Source organism: Rhinoraja longicauda, unplaced genomic scaffold (genome assembly GCF_053455715.1).
Source record: "Rhinoraja longicauda isolate Sanriku21f unplaced genomic scaffold, sRhiLon1.1 Scf002409, whole genome shotgun sequence".
Taxonomy (NCBI): Eukaryota; Metazoa; Chordata; class Chondrichthyes; order Rajiformes; family Arhynchobatidae; genus Rhinoraja; species Rhinoraja longicauda.
The window spans coordinates 1-12,000 of NW_027603622.1; the positions used below are offsets into that span (position 1 = coordinate 1).

Here is a 12,000-nt window from a genome sequence, read left to right on the forward strand (position 1 = left end):
GAGGAGAGGGGAGGGTGCTAGACCAATGCAGAAAAAAACACAATTTTAAAGAAAAATCGCAACTTTCTTTGTGATTTATTTAATTTTGTTTTTAAAGCCATTTACTTTAAAGAAAAAAGTGTGATTTTCCCCACATCACAATGACATGAGTTGTGGGCCCAATGGGTCCGCTTGGTCTAGCATACACTAAAACTTTTGTTTGTTTGTTTGTTTCTGAACTACAACCAAAACGGTACATGATAGCGCAACAATTTTAGGCCCACCTTATGCACCTTCATCCCTTTGGGGCTAAAGCAAGAAGTTTCATTGAAATTGGTGAAAGAGGGAGAAGAGGGGAGGGGGATAGGGGGTGGGGGGGAGGGAGGGAGGGGAAGGGGGGATGGGAAGGGGAGGGAGGTGGAGGGGGAAGGGAAGGGGGTTTGGGGGGGAGTGGAATGTGGAGGAGGAGGGGAAGGCGGTTGGGGGGGTGGAATGGGGAGGGGGAGGGGAATGGGGAGGGTGGAATGGGGAGGGGGAGGGGAATGGGGAGGGGGGAGTGGGGGAGGAGAGGCTGCATCAATGCAGGAGAGATTTGGGCCCAACGTGTCCACCTGGTCTAGTATATATATATATATAATCAGTCATGCATCAGTCATGCACACACTTCTCAGCACATGGTTCTCCCTATCATGATCACTGTTCTCGCACATACAACTAATGCTACTCACTTCCCAACAGAATTCCTTGATTTAGTCGAGATCTCTGGATTACCACCACACAAATTGTTGAAAATAAGATCTCCGATCATTTTAATGGGAAACTTGGAACCCCCAAGGCTATGCAAGGAACGAGGATGATCGTGGAACAGTTAGACGATAATCTGATTGTTGCAAACATCAACATTGGAGCCTTCAAAAATGACATTGTTATAATTCCTAGGATAACGCTCACTTTGACAGTAGGCGAAGACATTCCCTTAAGCGGAGACAATTCCCGATTCAGTCAAATTTTGCCATGAGAACCCATAAAGCGCAAGGACAAACCATGGAGAATGTGTTGATATACCTTGAGAAAGGTTTCAGCATGGACAACTGTATGTGGCTCTCAGCCTTGGAAAGGTTAAGGAAAATGGCAAATTATTCCTGAAAGATGGGAGATTGACCAAGAATGGAGTAATTAGAAGTGTGCTTCTTTGAACTATGACTCCTAAGGTAAATGCTCACATTTTCTTCAAGTTAAAGTTGGACCGATCAATAATATCTCTATATTAAAATTGTGTGTCTTTTTTGTCATCAACAGCTAAGAGACATTAAGAGGCGATGAGGAGCAGAAAGGAATAAGAGAAGCGACGAGAAATAACTGAACGTCGGGGATCGACGAGAAAGAACGCAGACAGAAACTGACAGGTTAATAAAGAAGCATTTTAATTGAGATTTATTTTACTTCAAACAGAAAAATAGCAGTTTGACCTAATGCTTTTGTGTTGATTAATAAATAGTATTTTATTCAGAAGTTCATAAATATATACATCCTGATGAATATCTATCTCTTTTCTACATCATGACAACAGGAGGAAGCAAACGAGTCGCAGCTTGGTCAAGGAAGGAATGCGCAAAGAGACATCGAGAGGCGGTGAGAAGCAGAAGGGAACAAGAGAGGCGACAAGAAATAACTGAACATGTCGAGGATCAACGAAAAGAAGAGGAGGAGGAAAGGAAGAAAGGACGGGGTTGAGCGAGCTGGGAGAGGAGCAGCGGGAAGAACCCGAGTCAAGGGGCCTGGAGGGTCTGCAGGGGCAGAAGCAACGAGCGCTGGAGGTCGGCGACCCGCCGGGGCCTGAGGGCGAAGGACCGAGAGAGCCGTGCTGGACGGCCTTGGAGGAGGAGGCAGTGGAAGGCAAGGAGCGGAGTGTCGAGCATGAAGAGGAGGAGGAAGAGATCCGGGGAGAAACCAATCGGCGGCAGTGGCCGAGCAGCAGCGAGAGCTGGACTGGGCGTTGGAAGCCGAGGTGGAGGACCAGGGCGCGGCTCTGCTCGGCGGCCACAGCCACGAGGTGTTAAGAGCCGGCCAAGTGGAAGCGGACCCTGGCTGACGGAGATGGCGAGCGCGGAGAAGGGCTGGAGGGCCAACAGGAGCGAGGCAAGGGGCGGAAGAACCGCAGGAAACGAGGCGCGGAGCAGGGGCGCCGAGCCTGGAGGAGCGAGGAGGACAGGAAGGGGGAGAGGTTTCGGGACCCTTGGAGTGCCGGGAGGGGGCCGGAGACATGCTGATAGGAGAAGAACAGCCGGGCCTGCTGCACTGAAAGCCCTATTGTTATTTGAAATTAAGATAATAATGTTAAAATAATATTAAAATTATTTTAATATTATAATATTAACAGTATTTTAAAATTTCCCCTTTGTCGGGTGCTTTATTATGGTAGAAGTGTAAACGCAAATTACTGAACAAAACAGGCTGGGGGTAAACTTACTTTTGAAAAGTTGCCAGGGGTAAACGGGAAGGTTGGGAACCCCTGCCCGAGTGAGTGCTTGTCGGCAGTGCACGGCGTGTCCTCCAGACGGTGTTGCGTGGCAACAGCGCGGGTCACAGGCCATGACCTCGCCTGCCGTGCAACCACTCAATTAAATGTTTTTTCAATTATATTGTGGATACAGTAGAGTTCTATTGTTTGCAAATGCCTAATCTCTGCTCCCATGAATTTTTAAAATAAAACAAGAAGAGATACAGCTCGTGGAGGTGAAATTAAAATTAAGAGAGAAAGCAAAGAACAGTTCATTAAATATGATAAATTGGCCAGATACAGAGTGGATCTCTAGTGCAAGTATTCAATCAGTAACATCCAAAGTTTAAAGATCACGAAGCAGCAACTCTTCAAGAAATAGTTATAAATGTCAACGATCAACTTATGCAAGAAGTTGAATAAAAATAATTGTTTGCATTTTATATGCGAAGAAATCGCAGTTATGAACACTGCCCAGTCGATCACAGAATCTGTCTACTAAAATGGCGCTGAAATTTACCCATGCCCTACTAAGGTTTTCAGTCGAGTGGTCTATCTTGGTACTCTAGTATCTGATTGTGACCAGAGTGTCACAGTCTGTCCTGTTAACTCACCTGCCAGCCACGCCCACCACGTTAAGCCAACTCCCCTCACCTGTTCACTCACCTGCTCCAGATCACCAATCAAGCCAGTATATAAACCCTTCCTGCACACACACGCTTTGCCATATTGTTCTTAGCCCTGATGCAAGACTCTCCAGCATTCTCTCTCGGACAGATTTCCCGTTGCCGACCCTGCCCGCTCCTGACCTTCATGCTCTGCGTCGCCCTGCTGAACGCCTCAGTCTTCTGTCCTCGAGCAGGTAGAAATAAAGCTCTTTCTAAAAACTATTTCCTTGATTCCGTGTGCTACATTTGGGTCTACCTGTGGTCTGTTACATAACAATCTGGCCAAGACATGGACCCAGCACACACAGCATCACCACTGAATTGCTTTGAGCGGATCGAGAGTGCGCTCCAACAGCAGCAGGAGGGTTTTGCCAACGCTCTCGCTGATACTCGCTGGCGTGTTTCCGTCTTGGAGCACACAATGACCACATTAGACAACCAGATGCAGCAGTTGACCGCGGCGCTAACGCAGCAGACAGCTGCAGCTTCAACGGCTGCTCATCTGCCACCTGAACCTGAGCCCTCACCACCCAGGGACACCCCTGAACCCCTGGTGGGGCTGCCAGAATGCTATGCCGGAGATCCTGAAGGCTGTGGACCTTTTCTCAAAAACTGTTCGATCCTGTTTTCCCTGCAACCCCGTACCTTCGCCACGGAGGAGGCGAGCCAGGGTGGCCTTTGCCATTACCCACCTGACAGGCAGAGCACGGTTGTGGGGAACAGCCGAATGGGATCGTGGGACGCCAGCCTGTTCTTCCTTTTGGGCTTTCTCTGAGGAGCTTCGCAAGGTTTTCTGCCTGGGCCTGAGAGCTCTGATGCAGGGCGAGGCCTTTTTCACCTGTGTCAGGGGGTTCGGACCGTGGCTGACTACTCCATTGATTTCCGTACTCGGGCTCGTCGGAGTAACTGGAACATTTCCGCTTTATGTGACATTTTCCTGCATGGATTAGCTGACTATGTTAAAGACGAGCTGGTCTCCTATGAACTACCTGCCATGCTCGATGGGGTCATTGAGCTCGCCACCCGGGTTGACCTCCGGATTCAGACACGGAGACGGGAGAGGCGTCAGGGGCCCGCAGAACATCATCCCCGGGGCCGCCCCTGGGTAGCCGCTGCCTCAGCCAGACCAGCCCAACAACCACCTGAGGGGGCAGAGCCGATGCTGCTGGGTCGTTCCCACCTGTCTACGGAGGAACGGCAGCGCCGGCACCGGAACAACCTCTGCCTCTACTGTGGCCAGGGTGACCATTTTCTCGCCAGCTGTCCGGCAAAAGGGAGGGCTCATCAGATTTTTACCCTCTCCTGTCGTCCCGGTTCCCGTAACGTCAAGCCTGATACCCTATCCCGCCACTTTCCTGATGAAGAGGGGCCTTCCCCAGAGTCCGACTCCATCCTTCCTGCTCCGTGCCTGGTTGCTGCAGTTTCCTGGGAGATCGAGGAGAGAGTGAGGGCCGCCCTGGAGGACCAGCCCAGCCCCAGCACCTGTCCCCCGGGTCGCCTGTTTGTTCCCCAGGCTCTCAGGGGGGACGTCCTCAAGTGGGCCCATGACTCCCGTCTCTCCTGTCATCCTGGCATCCAGAGGACTAAGGACGTATGTCAATGCCTGCCAAGTTTGCAACCAGCACAAGCCATCCCATAAGGCTCCTGCCGGACTTCTGCAGCCCCTACCTGTGCCTCATCGCCCGTGGTCCCACATATCGCTGGACTTTGTCACTGGTCTGCCGCCGTCAGACAATAATACCACCATCCTCACGGTGGTAGACCGGTTTAGTAAGATGGCACACTTCATCCCTCTCCCAAAGCTGCCATCCGCCAAAGAAACAGCCATGGTCATCCTCCAACATGTGTTCCGGCTCCATGGTCTACCAGTTGATGTGGTTTCCGACCGGGGGCCCCAGTTCACATCTGTTTTCTGGAGGGAGTTTTGCAAGCTGCTGGGGGCCACAGTCAGCTTATCCTCCGGCTTTCACCCCCAGACCAATGGCCAGACGGAGAGAAAGAATCAGGAGATGGAGACGGCCCTGCGGTGCATGGTCTCTCAGAACCCCTCCTCCTGGTCCCGTCTGTTCCTGTGGGTGGAGTACGCCAACAACACATTTACCAGCTCGGCCCCTGAACTTTCTCCCTTTCAGTGCGCCTATGGCTTCCAGCCTCCACTTTTTCCGGCCCAGGAGGAGGAGGTATCCTGTCCATCTGTCCAGTCCTTCATCCGCCGCTGCCATCGAACCTGGGTCCGAGCACGAGCTTCTCTGATGCGTGCGGCGGACCGCTACTCGGTAGCAGCCAACAGACCCCGCTCTCCAGGCCCCACCTACCAGTTTGGCTGTCCACCCGAGACCTCCCTCTTCAGGTGGAGTCCAAGAAACTGGCACCCAGGTTCATCGGTCCCTTCGAGATTGAGAGGATCATCAACCCAACGGCGGTGAGACTGAAGCTTCCTCGGACCATGAGCGTCCACCCGACGTTTCACGTCTCCAAGGTGAAGCCGGTCCGAGAGAGTCCCCTTTCGCCAGCAGCTCCACCACCGCCACCTCCACGCTTCATCGATGGGGGCCTTGTCTACACAGTCCGTCGCCTGCTGCAGTCCCGCCCTGCCGCCAAGGGAGGGGCCTGCAGTACCTCGTCGACTGGGAGGGGTATGGTCCAGAGGAGAGGTCCTGGGTCCCTGCTCAACACATTCTCGACTCCCGACTCATCAAGGACTTCCATCTTCAACACCCCGACCAACCGGCTAGGCCTACTACATCTTCCAGAGGGGCACCCCGGATAACCTCGCCATCTGTTGCTCCAGATTCTCCGGAGGAAGAAGACTCATCTGGTGACGAGTAGATTTCCAGTCCCGGGCACACTGGTGCTGGAAGTCTTGAGGGGCCATCCTCTGATGAGGATGATTCCCCCCACCAGTCACCTGCCTCCCACCCGGTTGAGACTATGGAATGGGACGGCGTCTCCGAAGAGTATTAGCCCACCTCCAGCGCCCCTCCTCCCACCCGTTTTCTGTTTATTGACTTTTGGGGACGTCAGGAGCCGTCCCTTGAGAGGGGGGTTCTGTCACATTCTGTCCTGTTAACTCACCTGCCAGCCACGCCCACCACATTAAGCCAACTCCCCTCACCTGTTCACTCACCTGCTCCAGATCACCAATCAAGCCAATATATAAACCCTTCCTGCACACACACTCTTTGCCAGATTGTTCTTAGCCCTGATGCAAGACTCTCCAGCATTCTCTCGGACTGATTTCCCGTTGCCGACCCTGCCTGCTCCTGACCTTCATGCTCTTCGTCGCCCTGGTGAACGCCTCAGTCTTCTGTCCTCGACCAGGAGCAGGTAGAAATAAAGCTCTTTCTAAAAACTATTTCCTTGATTCCGTGTGCTGCATTTGGGTCTACCTGTGTTCCGTTACACAGGGGGGAATTGAATAGATAAGAATTTTCAATTTAATGTTATAGATTTGCCATGTGTAGGATAATTGTTTCCTGACAGAAAGCAAAGAGTGGGGATAAATGGATCCCTTTCAGAATGGCAGGCAGTAACTTGTGGGGTACCGCAAGACTCGGTGCTGGGACCGCAGCTATTTACAATATACATTAATGACTTGGATGAAAGGATTAAAAGTACCATTAGCAAATTTGCAGATGATACAAAGCTGGGTGGTAGTGTGAACTGTGAGGAAGATGCTATGAGGTTGCAGGGTGACTTGGACAGGTTGGGTGAGTGGGTGGATGCATGGCAGATGCAGTTTAATGTGGATAAGTGTGAGGTTATCCACTTTGGTGGTAAGAATAGGAAGGCAGAGTATTATCTGAATGGTGTCAAGTTGGGAACAGGGGACGTACAACGAGATCTGGGTGTCCTAGTGCATCAGTCACTGAAAGGAAGCATGCAGGTACAGCAGGCAGTGAAGAAAGCCAATGGAATGTTGGCCTTCTTAACAAGAGGAGTTGAGTATAAGAGAAAAGAGGTCCTTCTGCAGTTGTACAGGGCCCTAGTGAGACCGCACCTGGAGTACTGTGTGCAGTTTTGGTCTCCAAATTTGAGGAAAGATATTCTTGCTATTGAGGGCGTGCAGCGTAGGTTTACTAGGTTAATTCCTGGAATGGCGGGACTGTCATATGTTGAAAGACTGGAGCGACTAGGCTTGTATACACTGGAATTTAGAAGGATGAGATCTTATCGAAACGTATAAGATTATTAAGAGGTTGGACACGTTAGAGGCAGGAACGGGGTACTGATTGAGAATGGTCAGCCATGATCACATTGAATGGCGGTGCTGGCTCGAAGGGTCCAATAGGTACTCCTGCACCTATTGTCTATTGTCCAGAGCAGTTAAACTAAGTTATCGGTCTTTTAGGATAATGTAGTGGTTCTGAAAAGAACCTTTGGTTTTCTGATTACTTCTCACATTAATCTTTTAGCCCCCAAACCCATACAAGGTGCGCCCCTGGCGTTTCAGTGCATACACCACGTCCATTGCTGTCACTGTCTTGCGTTTCGCATGTTCCGTGTAGGTTACTGAATCCCGGATGACATTCTCAAGGAAAACCTTCAAAACTCCGCGCACTTCCTCGTAGATGAGGCCAGAAATACGTTTGACGCCACCTCGTCGAGCCAGACGACGGATGGCAGGTTTGGTGATGCCTTGGATGTTGTCACGAAGAACTTTACGGTGTCGTTTTGCACCACCCTTGCCCAGCCCCTTCCCACCTTTCCCTCTCCCTGTCATGGCACCAATCGCTGGTTCACAATTGAAAAATAGACGGGTGCCTCGACTTGTTCTTATACCGGCTGTGCGGACCTGGGTGAAAAACAACAAGAAACGCGAGCCAGTAAATATCACGTGACTCTTCCTTTATCGCAGACCTATCACTGCCGACATCAAGTAAAATTAAAGAAACAATGCTCTTCCTCAACGGAAAAAATTGCATATATTTGTCGATTATCTTGCAATTTGTGACATTATATGAATAATTGCGACAACAGAGTCGTTTATATGGAAAATTAAATATTTTGTTTAAGCGATGGATTTTATGGCAGGGAAACGAGTAATGTGAGGGAAACGATTAGTACTCGGGAACGAGATAAAGTTCTCTATTCCTAATTTTAAACCTAAAATTACTTTAGTTATTATGGAACCATTTCTGCTGCAAGGAAACTAACTCTTCGCATTGACCATTGGATTTACACTCCAGTCCCCACTTTAAACTGTTCTTCCAAACTTTCAAATGGAAAGAATGTGTTTGCAATTTCAATTTCCAAGTGCATTGGAGTGCATAAATGATGTATATGCTTTTAGACGTTAAACCCTCCTCGACCACAAGACATCTCCATTCCATCTCCTTAACCATCGTGTTTTTCTCCATGGTAACAAAAAACACTGAGCAGAAATACTCATTGAGAACGTTCTCCTGCGTCTCCACGCGTTGATTACCACTTTTATTTCTGAGTTGATCTTTCCTCTCACTCATCTGGCCTGGTCTTTTGTCTATATACACATTAGTAACATAGAAAATAGGTGCAGGAGTAGGCCATTCGGCCCTTCGAGTCAGCACCGCCATTCAATAAGATCAATATAAATCATCCAAATTTAATACCCCGTTCCTGCTTTTTTTCCCCACATCCCTTGATTCCGTTCGTGCTGAAAGAACTCAACGGGTCATGTAGCAACTGTGGAGAGAATGGCCAGATGACATTTCTTCTTACAAAGGGTCGTGAACGTTCTCCCCTCGCAGGATGCGTAGGCGAAGTATTTAAAGAAGTGGTAGATTTTTCTAAAACTTAACGAGGGAAAGCAAGGAATGAATAGCTATGGAAAACTGGTCTAGAAGAGGAGAAGAGATCAGTCATGACATTAGTGAATGGTGCGGCAGGCTTGAAGGGCCGAATGCTCTATTCCTGCTCCAAATTTGTTATGTTCTTCTTTACTTCTTCAACCGGTTATAAAATCAGAGAGTAATACAACTTTGATACCGGCCCTTCGGCCCAACTTGCTTATGCCAAACAAGATGCTCCATATCCACTCGTCCCACCTGCCCGCAAATGGCTAATATTAGGAACAGAAAAATAGGTGCAGGAGTGGGCCATTCGGCTCTTCGAGTAAGCACCTGCATCTTGCTTGTCCAATCCCTTAAGAATTGTTTATGTTTCTATAAGAACAATATTATAACCCAATACAATAATTTTGGCAGGGAATGGATGGACACGATTGATGTGGATGAGTTTCTTCATAATTGCACATTAGTAGCTGACGATAAGGGGCTGAGGTTGGAGTTCCCTAGAAATGCTATATGTACTTTTCAAATTTAATCCTAATTGTTAGTTTGTAGGGACATACGGATTGGCCAGGGGGTCTCAAACCCTCGGATTGGCTAACGGGTCACGTGGTGCAGGAGCGCGAGGTATTCGAGTGTCTGGCGCCAAACTCGAGAGATTAGATTAGTAAGTTAAGTAGTGTGTGTCCAAACTAAGTGCGTTGCCTTTTGTCACGGTTTTTACCAAGAATAAAGTCTTTTGATAACATCGCTCGATTTGGACTCGCCACATTGGTGACCTCGACGTGAGATTTGAAGAGCACAGCAACATGTCGCAGGTGGGAGCGAGCGCGGGCGAGGTTCACCTACCGCCGTTCTGGGCCCATCAGCCGCACCTGTGGTTTGTGCAGGCGGAATCCCAGTTCCATCTTAAGAGGGTGGAGGAAGACCTGGAGAAGTTTCACCACCTGGTGAGCTGTCTACAGCCGGAGGTGGCCGCGCGGGTCGGTCAGTACCTGACCAGTCCACCCCAAACAGAGCAGTATGTGGGGCTCAAGAGGCTCCTACTGAGGACTTTCGGCTGGAGCCAGACCCAGCAGGCTATGAAGCTCCTCCATTTACCAGAGCTGGGGCAGCGGCTACCGTCGGAGTTGATGACCGAGATGCTGACATTGATGGGCGACCATCAGCCGTGCATGGTTTTCGAAGCGGCTTTTTGGGAGAAACTACCCAGGGACGTCAGGTTAGTGTTGGCGGACGTCTCGTTTGAAGATCCGGTAGCGTTCGCCGAGAAAGCCGACGCGCTCGTCAGGGAGCGACACACCCGAGACGACTTGGTTAATCGGGTCTCGAGGCCCAGCGGCAGTCGGCGGAGCGGCTGAGAGAGCGACGCAACGGCCGCTATTTCGCAGTCTGCCCGCCAAGAAGTGGCTGTGGCGCCTGTTTATTGGCAGCGGGCTCAAGCAACAGGGCCGAATAGGCGCGGCTGGTGTTTCTTCCATCAACGGTGGGGCAGTGAGGCCCGAAGCTGCAGAGCCCCGTGTTCGTTTCCGGGAAATGCCTGGGCCGATCGAATGTAGAGGCAGTCTCGATTGGCCGTAACTGCCGCCTCTACGCTACGGACCAAGGTACCGGGATCGTCTTTCTGGTGGATACGGGAGCGGTTGTGAGTATTGTGCCCCCCTATGACTGCGAAGTTCGAGCGGGGGGGAAGGGCCTGCCCCTCATTGCGGTGAACGGTAGCCCCATCCGCACTTACGGTAAAAGGGCTATGTCCCTGTCCTTCGAGTCCAGGACCTACTGTTGGGATTTCATCGTTGCGGATGTGGGTCAGGCCATTTTGGGTGCGGATTTCCTATGGGCGTTTTCGTTGGTCGCAGACGTCCGCGGGAGGGGCCTGCAACCCTCGGCTAGCGTACGGCCCCGAGGTACGGGGCCTGCGGCTCCTCCAAGCACCGCCCCACCCAGCCCAGCGATCCAGGCCATTACCACGGCCCCCGGTCAGTTCGATGCGGTCCTAGCAGACTTCCCGCAGCTCCTCGTTCAGCGGTTCGATGCACCTTCCGAGAAGCATGGGGTCGTTCATTTCATCCCGACCGAGGGGCCGCCGGTTTTTGCCCGGGCACGGCGCCTCCCACCCGACAAGCTGGCCATGGCTCGAGAGGAGTTCCTGAACTTGGAGAGGCTGGGAATTGTTCGGCCTTCGAGTAGTCCGTGGGCCTCCCCCTTGCATATGGTTTCCAAAGCATCTGGGGGGTGGAGACCATGTGGGGATTTCCGACGACTCAACGCGGCAACACGGCCGGACCGCTACCCGATTCCGCACATACAGGACTTCTCAGCCAGCCTGGAGGGGGCTACAATTTTTTCTAAGATCGGTTTGGTGCGGGGATATCATCAGATCCCAGTCCACCCGCCAGACATTCCAAAGACGGCTACCATTACTCCGTTCGGGTTATTTCAGTGGTTGCGCATGCCTTTCGGCCTTAAAAACGCAGCTCAGGCATTCCATGATTTGGACTCGCTACAAGTTACTAATTGTTTGCTGAATTATATTACGATTGGGAACACGGGTGTTTGCATGAATACGTGTCCAGCATTTCAGATTCTGTGAGCTGACAAATTAACTTCAGACAAAGATGAATTGATTATGTTGACAAACAGAATCCATGTTAGCGGATTAGATGTAAATTATAAGATGAGAAAAAGATTACTCTTTCATTTGAAGTTGAATAAATGACGTGAAAACATGATATAGATGAGTATTGTTATATCAACAACTAATGGAATTTAAATGAAGGTATTTGGACAGGCACTGGATTGGAAAGGTATGGAGCGATATGGATCAGGCTATAAATGGGACTATCTCGGTTGGGCAATGTGGTTGGCATGGATGATATATCATGAAGGGCCTGTTTCTGTGCAAAACTCGAAGTGCCGGAGGAATTCAGCGAGTCAGGCAACATCTGTCGAGGAAAAGGACAGACGATGTTTCAGGTCGGCCCTTCTAGATTGATCGCAATGGGGCGTGGGAGAAAGCTGAAAAAGAGGAGGGGCGGGACAAAGACTGACAGCTCGATGTTTCTATGACTATTAAGATTTAACT

The 12,000-nt window shown here is 50.5% G+C and overlaps 1 pseudogene; it reads right to left on the reverse strand.

Annotated features, from left to right (window-relative positions):
• Positions 1 to 7,558: 7,558 nt before the first annotated feature.
• On the reverse strand, positions 7,559 to 8,023 carry LOC144591855 (histone H4-like; annotated as a pseudogene).
• Positions 8,024 to 12,000: the final 3,977 nt, after the last annotated feature.